Source organism: Euphorbia lathyris, chromosome 6, assembly GCF_963576675.1.
Source record: "Euphorbia lathyris chromosome 6, ddEupLath1.1, whole genome shotgun sequence".
Lineage (NCBI taxonomy): Eukaryota > Viridiplantae > Streptophyta > Magnoliopsida > Malpighiales > Euphorbiaceae > Euphorbia > Euphorbia lathyris.
This window is the reverse complement of record NC_088915.1, coordinates 84,013,307-84,020,031: the sequence shown is the minus strand read 5'-3', so window position 1 is coordinate 84,020,031 and position 6,725 is coordinate 84,013,307. Positions and strand designations below refer to the sequence as shown.

The 6,725-nt window shown below is 34.9% G+C and overlaps 1 long non-coding RNA gene across 21 annotated transcripts; it reads left to right on the top strand.

Annotated features, from left to right (window-relative positions):
• Positions 1–986: 986 nt before the first annotated feature.
• Positions 987–5,462, top strand: LOC136232760 (uncharacterized). Of its 21 annotated transcripts, none has more exons than XR_010690595.1 (15): positions 988–1,182; positions 1,328–1,382; positions 1,537–1,619; positions 1,705–1,763; positions 2,017–2,077; positions 2,165–2,240; positions 2,353–2,555; positions 2,952–3,076; positions 3,177–3,346; positions 3,421–3,630; positions 4,135–4,239; positions 4,322–4,509; positions 4,685–4,726; positions 4,968–5,033; positions 5,151–5,428. It is a non-coding gene; the product is annotated as an uncharacterized lncRNA (long non-coding RNA). The 21 variants fall into 21 exon arrangements; XR_010690593.1 differs by having other exon boundaries at positions 989–1,182; positions 1,731–1,763; XR_010690586.1 differs by having other exon boundaries at positions 1,731–1,763; positions 2,017–2,240.
• The last annotated feature ends 1,263 nt before the right edge of the window (positions 5,463–6,725 follow it).

Here is a 6,725-nt window from a genome sequence, read left to right as displayed (position 1 = left end):
TTGGAGATGCTCTTACAAGGGCAAAACGACTGGTACTTAAGGATGGAGTCAGTGGCCAGAGAGTTCGGAACCCTAACTCCACCTCTAGTTACTAGTGGATGCTCAAATCCCCTAAATCCCTTTCTGATCGGTCTATTATACAGTAATTATAGCTCTTAAAGTAGTAGCGTTGTCATATCTTTATTATCACTTTTGTTTTCTTAATTATTGTTTATCTAATCATTTGATCCTGAAAATCAGTAACTTTATTGTTATGCACATGGAAAATGCTAAAATTTGTTTAGCTATATATTTTTATTTTAAAAACTCGTAGAACGTGATCTGGAAGGATTTTTAAAATGTGATTAATATTGATTGACTTTTTTAAAAAATTACGTTCTGGGAAAAGAGTTTTCAATTCTTTTAAATTACGGAAACGTGATTCGTACAAGTTTCTAAGAATTTTAGTTTCCAAAACGGATATAGGAAACTTTAAAATCAAGGTTTCGTGCTAATATATGCATGGATAACTAGTCGGGTGCAAAGTTTCGGTATATGGTTACGAAATGTAGTCTCTGTACCAAGTAGTTAATAGTTTCCGGCTTCTTCAAAGTGAATAATTGACTCTAATACTTTCGGAGCAATACATCTAATTAATCAATCGATGTCATTTGTTTACATTTATGCGTTTACATTTATACGTACAATATCAAGTTTTAATATTAAAACTTACCCAACCTTTAACCACAACCTTACCCTTACAAGATACATTAAAACATTAAATTTATATACAAAAATATTAAGAGTGCAAATAATAAAAATATTAAGAATGCTAGTATAATGTTACTACAAAATAATAAATTTATTTACAGAATTTTTCTGTGAAATATGCACCACAAAAAAACAGGTCTTTAACAACACTTTTATAGCAACAGTTTTATAAACTGTCTCATGGGCTCAACTAAAAAAGCCCAAAATATTAATTGGCCTAGACTAATCCACAACTTACCTATGCTTGTAATCCCTAATTCCTAAATCCACAGTCTCTCGTTCTTCACATCTCCTATGTCGCAATCTGAAATTATCGTTCGTCAAACTTTGGTTCTGCACATCTCATATATCGCAGTCTCAAATTGTCGTTCATCAAACTTTCGTTCTTCACATCTCGTATATCGCAGTCTCCAATTGAGTCGTTCGCCCAAGGTTAGACTTCCGATCGCCCATCGTTAGTCTCAAATTATAATTAGGCTGAATTTTATTGTTATGTGTTCTGAAATATTTTCGTTAGACACTTGTTCTTTATCGTTTGATTTTTTGAGATCGTTGTCTGCGCGTTCGATTGTTGTAGATCCTTTCTGAGCTTTGGGTTCTTCACGGTGCTTCTTCAGGAACCTAGATCAAGGGTAAGTCTGAATCTCTATTTATACTTTCTTTTTTCTCTTTTTCAATTGTTTTTTCGAATTTGTTTGTTTTCTTCCCTATCTAGGTTTCTGCCTTTTCTTATTTGTAGATCGATTTCCCTACTTCCTGAGCTTGGTTGATTAGTTTCTTCTGTAGGTTCAAGTTCTAGATATGTTAATGATCGGCCTCTTGCTCTGTTTGTTTGCTGGAATTTTAAGCATTAGAATTGGGGATACATGGTGAGTTGTTGCTGTGTATTTCTATCACTTTCTTTGAATTTGTTTACGTTTGTTTGTCCATTTTTTTTTTCTTGTTCTCGAATAGTCAAATTGAGGACTTCTCACTTCCAGGTCAAGCCTTTTCAATCCCAATTCAAAATGAAGGTAAAATTCCCTCCTGAAATGACCTATTAGCTGCTTAAATTTGGTTAAAGTGATACTCACTTCAACTTGTACAAATCTCCTATTACATTGGTTAAAGTGATGCTTGCTTCAACAATCTCCTCTTACACTGCCACATAGGAATAATTGTTGTTGATGTATTCAGCCTTTAATTGTTGTTGAAATATTTTTTTTATGAATTGAGGTTGGTAATGCATACTAATGCCTGTCTAATCAAGGACCCTTTGCCATGTAGAACTTTGCTAAGAGAGACAAGTGAAATATTTGGCAAGATATGATGCTAATATCTTACCTATGTTAAGTCCACAATCAGATTTTGTTTAATTATCTTCTATAAATTAGTCCAAATGTTTGACTTGTAGATATCTTTCAAATTGTACCAGGTGTTTTTAAATTAGTCCATATCTACATGTAGTTGAACTCCAAAAATCATGTGGAGATCCTTTAGTTTATAGACAGGTACTGTTTCTAGATATAGATGCAGAGTATCTCATTTTTGTGTTTATTTCTTTTTTGAATTCTGTTCTTTCTTGTTTAGCTTACTGATATTGTTTATTGTCTGATTTTCCAGCAAAGCTTACAGCTCATTAGTATTAGTATAGGGCAGCCCATAGTTTGTCCAAGTGATATGGAATACAGCTAATCTTCGCCAGCTTCCTTCTCTCTCTCTCTCGATCTTTGGAATGAGTCGATTAATAATCTTCACCAGCTTCCTTCGCCAGGTTCAAATCGCTCTATGGATTTCACCACCCATTCAATTCATGTCTGCAGGAGGTATGAATTATCGTTCTTATTCTTCTTCTCAATCGTTTTCTTCTTAGTAACTGTTCTTTTTGTGGATTAAAACTCTGATTTCACAAAACCTATTCACTATTCAGGTTTCTTCATTTTGTCTTCAATCCTCTCTTTCTCTCTTTCTCTCTCATAGTCAATGTTCTTATATTCAATCTTCAGTTTACTTCCCGTTCAGGTTCCAGTCCTTGTAACCTACCATGGATTGTTTCAATTAGGTTTCAGATTTTCTATTTTCGTTTTTTTTGCTTTCTTTTTGTTCTTATCGATTTTATTCTTCTTCATCTTATCTCTATTCTTCTTATTTCCTTTTTTTAGAGTAACTCTGATTGCACAAAACCTAACTTCTCAATCCTCGTGATTTATTGGTCTCAGTAGCTGCATGCAGGACATTGGGCGTTGGATTTTCGAAAGCAAGTGTGGGGATACAGAGCGTCTATGAGAAGCCCAACTGGGGCTAGACCCTATTCAATGCAAGGCTTATTCTGAAGGTTAATCAAAAGGTAATGGTATAGTTTATATAGTAAAACTAACGTTTCTTATATTTTGCAATTTTAGAATTTGCCATTTGTAACACAAGAATTCTAATTATTATGATTACAGAGAGAACTAAGAGCAGGTGGCATAAAAGGACCTTCTTACAATTTCTTCCATGCAAACCCCAAGGATATTGTTAAAATTGGAAAGGAGCTATGGCCACTTCCATGGAATTATCAGATCATCAAGTATTTTATGAAGTTCAGCCTCATTTTTACTATGGACCAAGCAATATGGTAACTTATTTTTGCTGTTAATTAAGGCAATTAAGTTATAATCTTTGGTCTTAATTGGGGCTTATTGGATGCAGGAAAGAACTTTGTGCAGTGGCTAGGTCCAAAACCTCAACTGATAGCTATTGATACTCATCTGGCTAAACAGATTCTGTACGACCAAAAATTATACCCTAAACCTGAATTTGAATCTTATGTTAAAAGGATGTTTGGAGATGGACTAGTTAGGTAAATGGAACTCCCAAAGAAAACTGGCCAATCATGCCTTTCATAGAGATAACTTGAAGGTAACCATATATTTTTCTGGCCAATAGCTATTGTTGCATCGACTTTAGATTCTTTACTTGATCTAATGGCTGGTGGTATACTTTGGTTCACTCATGTTTCTATGAAAAACATAAATATTTACAAATACCCTGTTATGGCTACACTTGGTATGCTATTTGCCCTCACTCTGCTTTTCGCTTCAGTTTATTATATCTTTCATTGTTGTTGTTGATAGTGAACATCTTCACTGATTATGAACATGTTACCTCATCATTATACATGCTACTAGCAGAGTTGGACTTGTTGCTCTTATTTCCAATTAGATTGGCTTATGACTGTCATACTTCAGACCTGAAATGAAAGAGAGAAAAATATTTTGAATTATTTGTCATTCTAATCATGTTTTTAGAAGCATTCTAGGTGTTAGTCTCTCAAATGAGTATAAGCTTTATTAAGCATTCTAGGGCATCCAGGCGCTGTGACACTTCACAAACTTATGTCTGTTTTTCTATTCAACATTGCAGCTAGCAGGAGTTCAATGTGCTGGGAACCCACACTTTTGTGTGAATGAGGGTGGATCATATCAAGAAGAGGGGCAGAAGAACACTAAAGGTTACATTTGAGGCAAGGTATGTGTCATATGTGAATGTACAACACTGAAATAATGTCATCCGTATTTTGGCATTCGTTGATCGTTGGGTTGCTTTTCAGGTGGGAATGAAGCTGGTTTGCACTTTCTTATCACTACCTGTTCCTTCTAAATCATCAAATGTTTCTGAAGAACAATTTAGCAGTATGACAAGTAGAACTGTCCCTGACTATCTTGAGCACAGAGAACACTTCTAAAGATTCTATTAGTTGGATACATTGGATCTGGGACAAGCACTATTTTTAAGCAGGTAGTTAAAATAAAGTAGTGGCTTTAGACTTGTGGCTCAGAGATGATTTAATCTTGAAGAATAAGGCCATCTACTACATTTCCATTGTGATTTTTCACCCAATTTATGTCATTTCAACATTAAAAAGTATGCACATTTCGAGTTTTCGACTAATTACAATATGGAATTGCTGCAGGCCTTGAACCATATTGATGCCATTCCTGGAATCCTCCTCCTTGTAAGTATATATTCTTCCTTAATTTATCCTCATTTTCAATTTCATCACTTAAACTTGTGCTTAATTAATCATACATTTTTCAATCACTTTTCTAGATTTTCTTGGCCTTGCTCATTTGCCCTTTTGACTTCTTTTATCGACCTACTAGTTACTGCTTCCTTCGTGTTCTTCGCAACATAGTCTACTCTTCATTTTATAAGGTTCTAATGGTCGACTTTTTCATGGTTGATCAACTTACTAGCCAGGTGAGGAGGAAGCAAATGTCAATGTAGAAAGTTATGGAAATGACCATCTTGGAGTACTCATGGTGAGTTGATTTGTTGATTGTTATGATTTAAACTGACATTCTTATATGAAACTTAGTCTAATTCTCCTACTTTCTGAGTCTTTATTTATTAAGCCTATTTTTGATGAGATTTTGTAGGCTGAAATGCTGAAACTATTTTTCTGAGTCTTTATGGAAATGACGATGCTAATGTTGTTGTTCAAGGAGCTCAGTGGAAACTTACTCGTAGTCAACAAATAAATTTAGGTGGATTTCTATGTTATTGAACTACTTTTGGTTATGTTTCCGGATTTTGTTAATTTTAGTTATAATTTTGAGAATATCTGTCAATGTTGTTGCACTCTGTAGAACTTTGGCTGGCCAGCTCTTCTTCGGGTGGCAAGCATACTGTTGCAATTGATCATTTGTTATTGACATGATGTAAATTGTAATAACGTGTTTGCTTCCTCAGATTAAGGCTGCAATCCCAAAATAATTGATATGAATTTTACAGAAATTTCGTCGGTAAATTTATATTTGGTACTAAAATTTTAGCGACGGATTACAACTGAATTTCAGTCGGTATTTTTTTAAATAAAAACGGATGCTAGAGGCGGTTTAAACCGCGTGTAGAAAAGCGCCCCTACTGAAAAACCTTACCCCGGCGCCTTTGTAAAACCGTCGGTAAAGTAGCAACAGCTGCAATAACAACACTTTTCCGACGGTTACAAAAACCGTCGGTACTATTTGTAGCGACGGTTACAGTAGAAAAATTTCGTCGTAAATATCTTTTTTTTTGTAGTGATGATATACCAAATGTGTTGTAGAATTTACATGTCCGTCTTAGGAAGTACATTAAGACCATTTCCGACCCATATCAAATTGATGTTGAGAATGAGATTTAATATTGGTAGGCTCTCCAACCTAATGAGGATATCTTTTCGGCAAGTCCATGTCTAAACAGAGAAGTGGCAACACCACAGGCCTAGCACGGGCTATCCTTCAATGAGGTTGTTTCGGCCTTCCTGGAATGCATCTTTTCGGCTACGGTCTGGGATGACTTCGGCGAAACCTCTAATTACTTGCTCACCAAGGAGACAAGATTGATATGCTCAAGGGGACGTGGCTTACTTGCTCAGTAAGGAGACATGCCTGACATATCCGCCTGCATTGTACTATTCACTATTTTTCCATGAACATTTTTTTAACTCAACCTTATTTTACCCCCTTTAAGTTTTATATCCATAGTTGTATGCATTTGTCCTTGTAATTTACCATTTAGGTATTGAGATATTATAAATTCATCTCTTTCATTGTAATTACACAACTTTTATCAAATCAAAAACTATTATCTTCTCTTTGAAGTTTTGTTAATGTTTTACAGGGATTTCATTACTTCTACGGATTTAGTCCGTGAAACTTTGGAATTAACTATTTCTAATATAGCTAGAGAAAAAAACTCTCTGTGGCTTTAAGATCAAACCCTCTATTTCGACACCAATCTATATCAGTTGGTATAAGAGTCAAGTCGTTTTCCAGTTGGAGACTTCTTCTTGGCAATGGTTCAACCTCATTCATTGCAAGAAACAATGGAATCCCAGATAAGAAGTTTGAAGACATGGAAGCTTGTATGAAGGGATTTAGAAAAACTCGCATGGAACAAATTGAAAGGCACATATGAGAGAGTTTGTTATCTCTTTTGAGGAGCTCAAACTCGAGATTAGAAATATCCGT